The sequence below is a fragment of the Berghia stephanieae genome, chromosome 5 (assembly GCF_034508935.2).
Source record: "Berghia stephanieae isolate SIO BIC M18660-M18661 chromosome 5, UCSD_Bste_1.3, whole genome shotgun sequence".
Lineage (NCBI taxonomy): Eukaryota > Metazoa > Mollusca > Gastropoda > Nudibranchia > Aeolidiidae > Berghia > Berghia stephanieae.
Window position 1 is genome coordinate 70,824,134 of NC_088364.1, and position 16,994 is coordinate 70,841,127.

The window sequence follows — 16,994 nt, forward strand, 5'->3', positions numbered from 1 at the left end:
CATATACATTTGTAAATAAACTTTATTGAGATCCATCAAGCTCAACGCTCCTAGCAGTGCTTCAGATTGTTTCCCAAGCAGACTACATCGAGCGATCTTTTCATCTTTTCGTTTACTAACATACATACTGCATCTAGCCACCTGGGTCGAGTGGGGGTAATAATTGTAAAATACATTACGGTTACCCAAGCCACTGTTTATTGACAATTTTAGTCAAGAGGTCAATTTTTATGGAAAATGAGTTCTCATCAAAAATCATTAAATCAAACATTTTTCTACATATTGATGAAAGATTTTTATTGAATTCTACTCCTAAATAGTTTATTTTTTTTTTTTTATGAAGGTGATTATGAAACTTAATATCAACTATTGTCAACTTTGGAAGCGATTTTCTCAAAATTAGGGTTTCACACCCTAGCCCAATATGACCATAACTTCATGAAAAATCACCCGACTTGCTTCAAATAAAGATTAAAATGCCCAGGAGACATTGGAATTTCCAGAAAATCAAAAAATGCAAACAAACATGTTCACCATGCGACTGATTATGTCAGGGACGCACACCGGCAAGACAAGACATGGTACCTGTTGGTAATCGTTGCAATACATCATTATATCATTATTTGCCCCGATCACAAAGCAAGCACCTTTTTAGGGAGTTGTGTTTTGCCTTCGAAATGTCTGATTTGATCTGTACATACGTCATCAAACAAAGACAGTCCAGTATAAACCCATCAATTCATCACCTGGGTATTGTTGGATACGCAATAACAAGGTATCGTTAACAGCCGAGACAGTCACCGTCCAGTAAGTCGCCTGTCTGCATTGTAAAACCAGGAGAGTCTAAGGTCAGTATGAGTCATTCCGACCTGACGCGTAGCCATCGTTAACTTATAGCCTGACACTGACCAAAAAAATGACGTCAAAATACAAGTCTTTGGCCACAAAAGATATCAGATCGTGAGTTGTATTCAATAGTTAAACCAATGAAAACCACTTTGTGAATTTGAATTCATCAAATTGCCCCTTTGAGCACTTTTCAAACTTTGGCAATCCCTTTGGATATATCCTAGCTTGTTACAAAAGTATCGTATAGTCTGATTTCTATTCCTTATGTCATTAGTCACGACATTAATCTCCCTTCTTCTGCAGTTAACAGCTATATGTCCCTGTCTGTCGCATATTGTGCATACTATATTTTTTATTCTCATATATTCCATGTCCTCATCTTTACGAACATTAGAAGAAAATCGAGAAACGAATCTTCTTCTTAAATTTTGTTCCCCTATAGCTATTTTCAAAGCTGCATCTAACGTTTGTGGACATTCTCTCAATATCCTAAATTTCATTCCATCATCTAACAAAATAACTTACTAACTGTCTCTCCACGAGAGTTTTAGTTTCCGCTGGATACATACTAACATCTGCAAATGCCTCAGATAATAATAATAATCATAATAATAATAATAATAATAATAATAATAATAATAATAATAATAATAATAATAATAATAATAATGATGATGATGATAATAATAATAATAATAATAATAATAATAATAATAATAATAATAATAATAATAATAATAATAATAATAACAATAACAATAATAATAATAATAATACACATTTATACAGCGCTCATTCTCGTGTAAAAACACAAGCTCTGGACACTTTACAATATAAATTATCAATTTTGAGTGAAAAAAAACCCCCCAAAACACATGCAATGAATTCATATCCAAATCAAGGATTCATAGTGTCAATAAAAGCATATACAGTAAAGATGTGTCTTGAGATTCTTTTTAAAGACAGATTAAGCAATCTTTGATTGAATGGAGTAATTGTCTCACCTGGCTGTTGTTTGATCTGCCTTAACAATTTTTTTGCCTGTTCTGGACTAGTGATAGTTGAAAAATGAACAGCTAATTCAGCTTTCAAAGCATTCCAAGTAGGAATATTATTAGAATTTTCCTTTTGCCTGTCTACAATAAAATCACTGACTGGACCCTTTGCTGTCATTAACGCAATTTTTATCTGGTTTTCACCACTATAATTGTTGAGCAAGCTATATATTTCTACACTCTTTATCCATTCCGCAAATTTTTGAGAAGCCCCGTCAAAGGGTTCTATCATGTGACCTACTCCTTGATTTGAGATATAACTCGACAATTGATCTAGTGTTAATTGTAAATTGTGTACTATTGTTGCTGCAATTACCGGATTTTCGGCCATTTTTGTTTGTTTGTTTCTTGCTCAATATCTCTCTTAATTAATTCCTTTTATTTATTTACTTGTTTACTTTCTGACACCGTGTTTCGAAATAACTTTAGATAACTTGGAGGAAACCGATATATTATTACTCTCATATATGGTGTAAACGTTTCTACGACAATAACCAATTATTTTTAAACATTTGATACAATGTACTAATTCTCTGTCTTCAGTAGTATCTCTTACTGCTATTATTTTATCAACACTATCAAATGTAAGAGAGTAAGCCTATGCAAAAGGTTATCTAAGACATTTGGTGCAAACTGTCAATTATATATCAGCAAATGGGTTTAGTGAGTACATAATGCAGGCATATCAGTTAAACTTGGTCCATGCATGATAGGTTTGGGCAGTTTTTATGTCAAAGTTACTGGACAGGTTATCATGTTGAGTACTATTTAATCAATCATTCTTAAATTGGTTTAGGGGTGTTGAAACAGGTGAAAGGGGCATTTATCAAAATAATGTTATATCATAAAAGGCGGGGTTTAACATCAATATGTAGGAATTGACGTTTCAGGTTTGATTATGATTTGGTCTTACTCTTAGGGGTTGGATTATAGACTGACAGGGAACTGTCAAAAACTGCAAGGGGGCGTGGAAACAATGGAACTGTGGGTAAAATTTTGATAGGGATAAAAGAGGATGTTTCGAGGAAAACGGGAGGATTCTGATTCTACTTGACCATGAGCTGCACACTTTAAACCTTATGTACTCACCATCTTTTATTTGAATATTTTTGGACATAGAATTTGTTTTGGTTGCAATTTGTGAAAATGTAAGTTGGATTGTTAAACAACGCAATAAAAAAATCGCTATATTAAATCATAAGCCTTTACATATGTATTTGCTACGCCACATATGTATCTAATTTGGTGCCGTGACACTAGGATGTGTTCTTGTGAAGATTTTTTTAAATTAACGAAGTTGGCTAAAATTTTGAATTACTTTATCTTAATATAATGAAACCAGAACAACTACCACAATCAAAAAAAAAAAATAAAGCAAAATAAATTAAGATCAAAAAATTATAAAAGTATAGGTTATGCTGAAAATTTAGACGAGGATTATATTTTTGTATTTGAGGGAATTTGGGAGTTATCATTTGAAGCTAAATCAGGAGTTATAGGAGTAGGAGACAAAGTTTTTATTCCCGGGGAAAACATAATAGAAGTGGGTACTGTAAAAGAAATAATTAGAGGGATAGAAGTCACTGAATTAAGTTCAACAGAAAGTGAAGGAATTACTTTGAAGGATATTAAAATTGACCATATATATCACGATGAAGTTGGGCCTAGTGAAGAAAGGGGTAAATTAAAAATAGAATTAGATGTGGATGTTTCTGTTCTCGAGGAAATAGAAATCAACATGATTTGCTGTAGGAGGGTTTAGTGATTATGTTATTTGGTAAAAAGAAATGGCACAATTTTTAGAATTTTTTACAATTAGATGCCCGGGTTGCAATAAAGTTTTTGGGGAAGCAGAATATTTATCAAAAGATAATTTTTTTCATTTTAGTGATACTCAAGGAACCGTAATTATCGATGAGATAAGTGATATTAAACTAGGGCAATATGTTATAGATGAAACGAGTAAGACGGTGTCCATTCATTGCGATAAAGATTTATGTGATGCTGAAATAGGTTATTATTATATAGCTTTAACATTGGAGTAAATAGAGGCATTTGAAGGAAAATATTTAATATACAGCGAGTGTATTGAAAGAATATTGGTAAGAGATAATGAATAAAGAAATAAATAATTATTAACAAAAAAAAAAAAAAAAGAATAAAGTCAGAAATTAAAACTATAATAGTGTGTGAGTATTGTAGAGAAATTTTGGATGTTAGGGAACCTTTATATTGGCGTAATAAATTTGATAGTGTTGATAAAATAATAGCAGTAAGGGATACTACTGAAGACAGAGAATTAGTACATTGTATCAAATGTTTAAAAATAATTGGTTATTGTCGTAGAAACGTTTACACCATATATGAGCGTAATATATCTGTCTCCTCCAAGTTATATAAAGTTATTTCGAAACACGGTGTCAGAAGGTAAATAAATAAATAAATACAAGGAATTAGTTAAGGGGATATTAATTAAGAAACAAAACAAACTGAAATGGCCGAAAATCCGGTAATTGATGCAGCAACAATAGTACAAAATTTACAATTAACACTAGATCAATTGTCGAGTTCTATCTCAAATCAAGGAGTAGGTCACTTGATAGAACCCTTTGATGGGGCTTCTCACAAATTTGCGGAATGGATTAAGAGTGTTGAAAAATATAGCTTGCTACGAGCAAATTTTTCAGCACTCAAAATGAAAATTTCTGGTTCATCCTATACTTTGTGGGAGCCTCTGAACAGGGTGATAAATAAATATAATCAAACATGGGATATAAAGAACTTGGATAACGTTGCTGACATTGACATGTCTAGTTTGATAAATGATATAAATGCAATGAATGAGACCACCATTAGTGAAGGGTTAACTTTGTGGAAATTAGTTGCATTATTAGCAGGAAGTATATTAGCTGTCATAATAATGGTTGGAATAGGCTTGTTAAAACGGGATATAATTGTGCCTAAAGTCTTATCATGGTTAAGAAAGGGATTGAGTAAGCGGGAAAATTCAAGTTTGAACCCAACTGAAGTAATGGCGATGTCAAAACAAGACACACTTGGTGAATCGGAAGTGACTGAAACGCTAATGACGGCGACAACGACAGAGGCAACTCAAACACAGCCACAACAGAGGTCGGGAAATGTCCTAATCCCTTTGGTCTATCCACGAATACATTAAAATGGAGTAACAATCTCGACTAAGCCATTGATACGTCCAGAATCAACACAATCTACAGACTACAAATACACAGCAACCTCAATTACATCGTACCTTTCAACTTATACAAACTTGACAGAATTCATAAAATAATATCTGTATCAACACAGATTTCTTCCATGAACCTTTTTATATTTACATTCTTTATTGAACAATTGGATTACTTGTATTTACTTCTACGACAACAATACCCAACGATGTACGATGTCAATAATTACATAAACGTTCAAGATACGATTGTTTTTACAAAAATGATGTCCAATTGTGAACAATACTACTTCCTTCATATACAGTGGTGAGCGTATTCAAATTTAAACTTATGTCAATATACAAGTGTGCAGCACCCATATCTACAACTTATAAACATTGAATATTATAATAAAGCCTGTCTTAGTATCATTGTAAAAGATAAAGGCTATATATGTATATAAGACAATGCAGGAAAAAGTATCGCAAAACGCCACATGAGCGATTTCCTTGGATTCATTATCGTATGATATTCAACAACCTGCGTTCAAATAACGAAAATATTGTTGACCTTATTCGACCCTACTACATACACTACTAGACTACATTATTGTTACATCATCTACCTGGTGTTTGGACTCACGTCACCCACCGGTACTCTACAGATTACATCATCTACCTGGTGTGTACTCACATGCCACCTCATCAAAACTCGATCAACAAACACAGACAATTACAACACACGACCTCTGTCGACTACTACACACGAACTCTGTGTCAACACATGGCTGAGTTCACAACTTTCTTTTGAGTCAAACTTCTCGCACACAGTTAATCTTGAATTTTTACAATTTCATCTACAATGAGACTCAACGTATATACAAGACAACCACAAATATCTACGAGGAGAATCGACCCAGATGCCGGAGATGAATGGATTACAGCGACGTCACAAGACCAAGAAACAACCCAACAGGTTAAGCATACGTTTGCTACCTGTAGAGTCTTTTTTCGTCCCAATTCAAAAGACTCGAACAAATACAACACACTAATTGCAAAAGTTGGTCACTTTAGTAACAGCCCACAATCACATACTATGTTAGATTTTACTTATTCAGTTATTTACACTGTACAAAATATGTATAAGTCGGACAGACTAATGACTGATTATTTACAAACACTAAATATGTGATGTGAACAAGCCGGACAGACTATTGTTTGATTATTTATTCAACGCTAAATATTTGAATGTGAAGACATTATTGTGATAATTCTAAGACATTTACAGAGGAAAAAGTTTTTAATTAATTACCAATAAATAAAGTGAATTTATGACACTTGGGCTATTCAGTGACCATAACACACACAACAATGCAACACGTAGACTAGATACAATCACCTCAACTCTTATAGTTGATATATTTTTTTCATTACATGAAAACTCATTCTAAATGGAGACAATGACTTAATTAACAATTACTGACAATTTTTACAGGATGACCATTCTCAAAACGAACGGATTACTGAGAAATGTGACCTCTGATGGATGACCACAAAGAACAATTTGATATCAATGTAGTTGTAAACTACACCTTGATGACTTAAAAAGCTTAAAAAAATTGAAACATCAACAATGAACAATGAATGATAATAACTTTACCTTGAATTTTAAAATGATGATAATGCTATTATTATGATTTATTTTTAAATATTTTTTTTATTACTAATTGAAATGTAATCCTTCGTATATGGATCTAGATGTCTATAATACATTATTTGTACCACATATTATAAGTAGGAATTAATGTAATAATGTTGTTTAAATGGAATCATACAATATAAGGGAATATACAAGGTACTGGTTTTGATATGTCAGGAAATGAGTAGACATACATGGAAGCTGAGATTATCACCCATGTCGTATAGAGTTGAATTTGAGATTGAATAATTCAACGTGAGTATATCACAAATGGAAACTGAACCATCCTTTTTCACGCAATAATATTTATGTGTGATGGGAGATGACGAGAATTAAACACTTTTATTGCTATGAAGGTGAAATTTAAGGTGAAAAGATAATTTTTCTTTGAACTTTTAATTAATTGATATCTTACTGTCGATGTTGTAATACCTTAAAAGTATAATTGATAAATTTATAAATGTTTTAATCAATTTTGGTGTTGGTAAATTTAAATTTTAATCACTTTTAAATGATAGATACCTTACTGTTGATGTTGTAATGTGAGAAAAAAAATCTATAATCGATATATATCTATTTAGATGTTGTAATCAAATTTGATGTTTGTGAATTTAATACTTTAAAACCTATAATCAATATATATATGAATGTTGTAATCAACTTTGGTGTTTTAGAATTTAAAATTTAAAGTTTTAAAATATTTAACTGGTATAAGTATTTATCATTTTTTTTAAATAGACTATTTCTTACATTTGTTTATTACATTTTAATTCGACATTACATATATATTTAATCTCTTACTGTTTTTTTTTTTTAATTGAAATTGTTTTAAGTCAATTTAAATTCTAAGAAAGGGGCGTATGTAAGAGAGTAAGCCTATGCAAAAGGTTATCTAAGACATTTGGTGCAAACTGTCAATTATATATCAGCAAATGGGTTTAGTGAGTACATAATGCAGGCATATCAGTTAAACTTGGTCCATGCATGATAGGTTTGGGCAGTTTTTATGTCAAAGTTACTGGACAGGTTATCATGTTGAGTACTATTTAATCAATCATTCTTAAATTGGTTTAGGGGTGTTGAAACAGGTGAAAGGGGCATTTATCAAAATAATGTTATATCATAAAAGGCGGGGTTTAACATCAATATGTAGGAATTGACGTTTCAGGTTTGATTATGATTTGGTCTTACTCTTAGGGGTTGGATTATAGACTGACAGGGAACTGTCAAAAACTGCAAGGGGGCGTGGAAACAATGGAACTGTGGGTAAAATTTTGATAGGGATAAAAGAGGATGTTTCGAGGAAAACGGGAGGATTCTGATTCTACTTGACCATGAGCTGCACACTTTAAACCTTATGTACTCACCATCTTTTATTTGAATATTTTTGGACATAGAATTTGTCTTGGTTACAATTTGTGAAAATGTAAGTTGGATTGTTAAACAACGCAATAAAAAAATCGCTATATTAAATCATAAGCCTTTACATATGTATTTGCTACGCCACACAAATTATTACGCCAATATAAAGGTTCCCTAACACCCAAATTTTCTCTACAATAATCACACACTATTATAATAGTCTTCATTTCTTGCTTTATTGCTTTCTTTTGTTGTTATTTATTTATTTATTTATTTATCCATTTATTTGTTTATTTATTTATTTTTTAAATTATCTGATACCAACATTTTTTCGATACACTCGCTGTAAATTAAATAGTTTCCTTCAGATGCCTCTATTTCCTCTAAATTTAATGATTAATAACCTATTTATACATCACATAAATCTTTATTGCAATGAATGGACAACGTCCTACTTGTTTCATCTATAACATATTGCCCTAGTTTAAAACCACTTATATCATCAATAGTTACGGTTCCTCCAGTATCACTAAAATAAAAAAAATATCATTTGATAAATATTCAGCTTCCTCAAAAACTTTATTAGAACCCGGACATCTAATTGTAAAAAATTCTTTAAATTGTGCCATTTCTTGTTACAAAATAGCATAATGGCTAAACCCTCCTACAACAAATCATATTAATTTCTATTTCCTCGAGAACAGAAACATCCACATCTAATTCTATTTTTTAAGTTACCCCTTTGTTCACTAGACCCCACTTCATCATGATATATATGGTCAATTTTAATATTCTTAAAAACAATTCCTTCACTTTCTATTGAACTTAATTCAGTGACTTCTATTCCTCGAATTATTTCTTTTATAGTAGCCTCTTCTATTATGTTTTCCCCTGGAATAAAAACGTTGTCTCCTACTCATATAACTCCTGACTTAGCTTCAAATGATAACTCCCAAATTCCCTCAAATACAAAAATATAATCCTCGTCTAAATTTTCAGCATAACCTATACTTTTATAATTTATTTTATCTTAACTTATTTTGCCTTATTATTTTCAATTGTGGCAGTTGTTCTGGTTTCATTATACTAAGATAACGTTATTCAAAATTTTCACCAACTTCGTTAACTTAAAACATCTTTACAAGAACACATCCTGATCACGGCACCAAAATAAGTAGATATGAGCTTGAGCTCATGATGAGCTTTTTTATATAGCGTAATATCCACTAAATGTGCTCAAAGCGCTTTACAAGGGGACGTTGGCCAACAGCAACAATTAACATTTAGGACAGGACATGCCGCCTGTTAGGCGATATTACAATTTTTCGGACAAAGACAACGCTGTTAACGGCCAGGTACTCATGTTACACCTGAGTACGGTGAGAGAATGGACTCAACTATGCGTCGAGCGAGGCTCGAACCCAGGACCTTCCGAGTGTCATACCACTAGACCACATAGCCGCACAATATGTGGCGTAGTTACACACATGTCAACGCTAATGATCGAATAGTGGCTTTATTTGAGTTATAGAAATTCAACTTACATATTCAACACAATTTGTAAAAAAAAAAAATTCCAAGTCCAAAAAAAATTCACTCAATGATGGTGGGTACAAAAGTTAAAATGTGCAGTTCATCGTGAAGTAGAATAGAATGCCGTTTTAATCAGAAACACCCTCTTTTATCCCCTATTGTAACTCTACCCATAATTCTCTCAAACCACACCTCCTAGTAGTTTCGACAGTTCCTTGACAGTCTATATTCCACCCTCTAAAAGTAAGATCAAATCATATTCAAACCTGAAACGTCAAATCCCTACATATTAATGCTAAACCCCGCCTTTTATGATATAACGTTATTGTGATATATGTCCTTTTAACATGTACCAACATACCTAAACCATTTAAGAAAGATTGATTAACTAGTACTCAACACGATAACCTGTCCACTAACTTGGACGTAAAAACTGTCACAAACGTATCATTTACATATCAATTTTTACTTATATGCCTGCATCATGCACTCACAAAACCCATTTGCTGATATATAATTGACAATTTCTCACCAAAAGTCTTGGATAACCTTTTGTATAAGCTTACTCTCTTACAAAAGGACATCAAGCAATTTGTCGTTATGTTAAAACAATAAATTATAATTGAGCTTTATATAGCGCAATATCCACTATTCGTGCTCAAAGCGCTTTACAAGAGGTCCTTGACCAATAGCAACACTTAACATTTAGGACGGGACATGACGCCTGTTAGGCGATGTTACACATTTTCGGACAGAGACAACGCTGTTAACGGCCAGGTACACATTTTACACCTGAGTACGGTGAGAGAACGTGAGTAAAGAGCAAGGCTCGAACCCAGGACCTTCCGGTCCGAAAGCTAGTGTCATACCACTAGACCACATAGCCGCACATGAGCACAAGAGTGGTTAATATGGGTACCTAGAGAATGAATTCCTTTTTGCTAATCAATGGGTCGAAAACGGATATAAAATACAAAGAATACAAATTTATTGAACATTAATTTTTGATTTAAAGCAAAAAAAGGACTGGAGCATATACATAGGACAATCTCTATAGCGCTTTACACGGGGTCCCTATGTAACGACCATTGACAGAAAAATGAGTCGACACTACGCTTGTTAGGCGATACTGTATTATTTCAAACAGAGACAACGCTTTAATGGCAAAGTACATATTTATATCTGAGTATGATGAAAGGATGCGTGTATATATATATATATATATATATATATATATATATATATATATATATATATATATATATATATATGTATATATGTATATATATATATTGAAAAAACATGAACAAACTAAAAGGAATTAAGAAATGAATCGATCAAAAATTAAATACAAAAACAAACCAAATTAAAAAATTAAAAAAAGAACAAAAGTAAGAACGAAATAAAAGACACAAAAAAGAGGAAGAACACGAAAAGTTATTTGATTCCACACAATATAGTCCGTATGGTAATAAAAGACAGATGGTGAATAATATTCAATTTTGCTGAAATTTGTCAGCGAATAAAATTAATGATTGCTATAATATTAAATGGTTGAAAGTTTAATATTTAAAGTTTATTTAAATTTTTTAAAATTATTCATTTTCATCTTCTGCATCATCATCATCATCATCATCATCATCATCATCATCATCATCATCATCATCATCATCATCATCATCATAATAATAATAATAATAATAATAATGATAATAATAATAATAATAATAATATAATAATAATAATAATAATAATAATAATAATAATAATAATAATAATAATAATAATAATAATAATAATAATAATGACACTGACAACTCAAGCCATGCAATACAAAGTATTAAGAAAAGTATTTAGATAAGAGGTTCGCGAATAAGTAGCAGTTCTCCTTTATCTCAAAACCCGTTGATCAAACCTCGGAAGTGACGAGGTATCGGAGGATTGGTCGTCATGAAAACCCCGGATACGAAGATTTGATGTCGACATCAGGGCTTTGATCAACGGATTCACGAAAACGCTACTTCAGAGGTTTGATTATCGGACCGTTGAATGTCAGGCCCATACTGGAATAAAGTAGCTCAGTGTTGGACCCACACAGACCACAAGAAATCAATGAACTAGAAAAAGTCCAACGTAGGACGTCCAGATTTGTAGAAACCATTAAAAACCAAGGGCGGGATATGAGCCTAGCTCAGATCATGAACGATCTCCAATGGAAGCCGTTACTTGAAAGACGTTCCATCAACAAACACCTCGTATTCCACAAAGCACAAAACGTAAAAATCGAGATTCTAATTGGCCATTTGAAACAGAACAACAACAAAACAAGAAACTCAGCATTCAATTTTGAAATCCTCCACTCAAGAACAAACCATCATCTTTACTCTTCCTTCCCCTCCACCATCCGACTTCGAACTCCCTACCAACCATTTATTTGTAAACACGCCCTTTCGACTGATGACTTCAAAAATCGCTCCCTGATTCCCTCTAAAAAAGCATGTTACTGAAAAGACGGCCATGCAATCTTCAGCCTAAAGCTTTGGCCTTAATGGAAGAAGAAGAAGAAGAAGAAGAAGAAGAAGAAGAAGAAGAGGAAGATTGATTTAGATAATTTTACTATGTAAATAGGACATACATTATAATACGACAGCTGCATTTACAGATATTTATATTAATTTTAAACATTATTACTTTGATTTATTCTATGCATCCTTATATATCGTGGTTATGTCCAAACAGATGTATATCGGTCTGTCTTTTGGTTGCTTAAGTCATTTACTTCATTCGGATCACCATGAGATTCTTAGCGTTTGTCGTAAGCTATAACTTTTTCTATCGTGGTGGTTTTAATACTTTTTTGTAAAACACACACACACACACACACACACACACACACACATATATATATATATATATATATATATATATATATATGTGTGTGTGTGTGTGTGTGTATGTGTGTATCAGAATAAATCTGACTATCATTTTTGTTGTCAAAATAGGTGGAAGTGGAACATGTTTACTACCTAAGTATTATTTTTTTTATTGTGAAGTCATCTCTTTGAGAGCAGCTATACGAGCCATGAACTATTGTTGTTTATTTGTTTATATTATTCTTTTGTTGTGTTACAGAGAAATCATAGAAAACAACTGAAAAGAGTCCCGAATATACGATACCCCACAAAAAATAAGCAACAAAACACTGTATGAAAAATGCAATGAAAGACCCTTATCCATTCAAATCCTGGAGGCAAGATGGCGGCTTTTTTTGGGCATATACGCAGAAGAGATGAAAATGTACCAGCTAATATAGCTATGAATACTTTTTTCACCCAATCTGGACACAAGAAATATCAAGGTAGACCACCCACGTCAATTCATACTGTCCTCAATAGAGACCTAAAACGCCTTCAAAATAACAAAGGATTAAAATCAAAGGAAGACCTTACGAAATTAGCATCCACAGCAAAAGACCGTGAACTGAAATGACAAGGATGATTAGAGAGGCAGCCGAGGCGTACCGATCGGATGATTAGGAAGCGAAAGGTCAGTCAGTCAAACGACCATTACAATGACCGAACAACTGATAATGGACTACTGGCAAAAACTGGCCTGCAGTTATATTTTCATTATATCATATGGCACAAAACAAACGTTTTGAGGTTCTCTAACATTTCTGGAAAGCCAAAAGCATAACAATGAGTAACCAGTAGATTTTTGACCAATCAAAACATGGAATTTGTGACACACCTTAAAACGTGGTCGGACAAACATGGTTGTTTATAGATGGTATGCGCTTGGCAAAGAGCTCACATTGCAATCCGGAAGTTTAACGAACCAACACATAAAAGTATATGAAACCTTGGACGTTTATAGTCCGGTTAATAGAGTTTAGTGAGAATTACTCATAAACGCGGATGGCAAAAAGCTTTTTAACAGAACTTTTAACAGAAAAAAGTTCAAATAATTAATATTATAATTCATAAAAACATGTAATTCAATATATCTACTAATCTTGGCAACATTTTTCCTTTAACATCAAAGCTGACAAATATTGGAGGAGAACTAAAATTCTATAATAAATCTAAAACTATCTATTTGAGAGAAGAAAAAAAAAGTTGTTATAGCCGAAATGGATAATATATGTTTTCCATTTACTTTTTGATTTTTCCATAAAGTTACTTGGGTGCCTGATGCTGTGCACGTTATGTCGTGTTATTGAAGGGGTCAGGCAAAACCATTGCACGAAACCAGCGTTAAGTTGCAAGCCGAATTAAAGCTGCAGGGAAGTTGTCACATTAGCCGATATACGCTAATAATCGGGTTTTGTTTATTCATCTTAACTACGCCACTACCACATTATCTCATTCATCTGTGGTGTTTCATTCATCCTGTTTTGTTGATAAAGGGGAAACCCGAAACGTTCATTTGATCTGTTTTTTTTGTAATTAACTTGAATCTTACATTCAATTTCACATTATTATTTATTTCTTCGAGCTTCGAGCAGCAACATTTACATTACCGCGACTATAGGAAAATCGTTACATTCGTTACAATACTACCAACATTTTAAAAATTCAAATGTCTTTTGTACATCATAAAATTTAAAGAAAGTGAACAGTGTGTTGTAGAGCAAGTTTTGCTAATAAATTATGTATCACAAGAACTTTACTGCTATTGTGTTTGAGTGGTAAAAAATATATTTTTGTGTTAGTTGGTGTGAAGTTTTGCGGAAAATCTTGAAAACGGCTGGTAAGGAGGGGGTTAACCGTTACCCGTCGTGATCTGGAAAGACACGTATTTAAAACTTTGGCCAGAAAACTCGTCCTTCAAATATCGATCGATTTAAATGACCCAAATCTTGGCAAAACTCTCAAACCTGGGACTTAAATAATTAACACCTCGCGAGGTACGAGGGTTGAGAGTTTTTACCAAAAAGAGGGTAATATAAATTGATCGATATCTAAAGGACGAGTTTTCTGGTCAAATTTTCTAAATAATTACGTTAAATCTTTGACCAGGAAATTTATCTTGGAAAAGCACTCTAACCTGGGAGTTGCGAAGTATTCATGAAATCCCAGGTTTGACCGTTTCAAGATGAGGATTATGATCTTGTTTTCAGAGTGGTGCTGTTATTGTTCTTGTTGTTAATGTTGTTGTAGTTGTTGTAGTTGTTGTTGTTGTTGTTGTTGTTATTTTTGTTGTTGTTGTTGTAGTTGTTGTTGTAGTTGTTGTTGTTGTTATTTTTGTTGTTGTTGTTATTGTTATTGTTGTAGTTGTTGTTGTTGTTGTAGTTGTTGTTGTTGTTGTTGTTTTTGTTGTTGTTGTTGTTCTGGTTGTAGGTGTTGTAGTTATAGTTGTTGTATTTTTTTTAGTAGTAGTTGTTGTAGTTGTTGTAAAAAAAAACAACTCTTAAACCTGAGACCTCGCATAGGTAATTTGAATCGATCGATACTTGAAGGACGAGTTTTCTGACCAAATCTTTGAATACCCGTCTCTCTGGAGCACGGCTGTTGTCTGTTCAACAACCTTATCTAGAAATAAAAAGGGCATGTTTTGTCTTTCAGAACATTAAATGGATTGTGTAGAATCAAGGCCTTCAATATACTATATAGAGGGCCTTGGTAGAATTCCTTTGATGTAAAAACTTACAAACTTGAGCATTTAGTTTGCACAATATCCACAAAACGTGCTAAAGCGCTTCACAAGTGGGTCCGAGCCAACAGCAACACTCAACGTGTTATGTGGTATTGCATCTTTTTAAAATCTGACACTGACAACGCTGTTGACGGTCAGGTACTTACTTTACATCTAAGTATGGAATGAGAAGATGAGTAAGGAACATTTAAAAACGACTCAACTACGCGCCGCTCAAAGCAGGACTGGAACCCAGGACCTTCCAATCCAAAGGCGAGCGTCATATCATAAGACCACACAGCCGAACGAAGACATTCAATGACCTATATCATTTGTTTCAATTCACTTTATATTGATATCAGTTGAATCTTCCTTGCAGGACTGTGGTCGCAGACAATATTGTGCACGCTCAAGATGTTGGTTTAACAGCTTCGAAGGTATCTTTGGTAATTTTCTTCTTCTTCTTCTTCTTCTTCTTCTTCTTCTTCTTCTTCTTCTTCTTCTTCTTCTTCTTCTTCTTCTTCTTCTTCTTCTTCTTCTTCTTCTTCTTCTTCTTCTTCTTATTTAATAACCTATTTATTACCAATTCCAAGAAGGACTGGTCACGTACACACGATCAAGGATTTAGGAACCAAAAGAGTAGAGCGCTTTGACGCCACTACTTTTCATCCCTCTCTCTGAAAAAAAAATGTTAAAAATTGAGCTTTTATATAGCGCCATATCCACCAAATGTGCTCAAAGTGCTTTACAAATGGTCCTTGACCAACAGAAACACGTAGCATGTAGAACGAGACATGACGCCTGTTAGGCGATATTACAACTTTTTATAGGACAGAGACAACGCTGTTAACGGCCAGGTCTAGTTTCATTTTACACCCGAGTACAGTGAGAGAATGTGAGTAAAGAGCCTTTTCCAAGGATTCAACTATGCACCGAGCGAGGCTCGAACCCTAGGACCTTCCGATCCGAAAGCGAGTGTCATACCACATAGCCGCACAATTCCCGCTCGAGTCCATACTTTCTATGGTCTCTGCTGCCACACCAGGGACTTTATACGTATTATCTGAAAAAGCAGTAGGGTCGACTGCTGAATAGCAGGTTCAATTTTAAAAGATAAATGTAAACACAGTATGTGTAATACCACCTATAGTTGTTTAGTAGCGTATGGCTACATCCACGCCGGAAGTCTCCAGCCAGTCTTTAAATTCGTCACCGCAGTTGGGGACACCTCGAAACCTCCCCACCCCCCTCCCCCAATCACGTCACAGGAAAGTAAGATTATGTGCTCTGCTGTCTCTGACGTTCCCTGACACTGGGGACAGTCGGCTGACTCCCCCAGACCCCAACGATACATGTTTGCAGCAGTCCTGTCGTGGTCTGCTGTCTCTGGTGTTCCCTGACACTAGGGACAGTCGGCTGACTCCCTCATACCCCAACGATACATGTTTGCAGCAGTCCTGCCGTGGTCTGCTGTCTCTGGTGTTCCCTGACACTAGGGACAGTCGGCTGACTCCCTCAGACCCCACCGATGCATGTTTGCAGCAGTCCTGTCGTGGTCTGCTGTCTCTGGTGTTCCCTGACACTGGGGACAGTCGGCTGACTCCCTCAGACCCCACCGATGCATGTTTGCAGCAGTCCTGTCGTGGTCTGCTGTCTCTGGTGTTCCCTGACACTG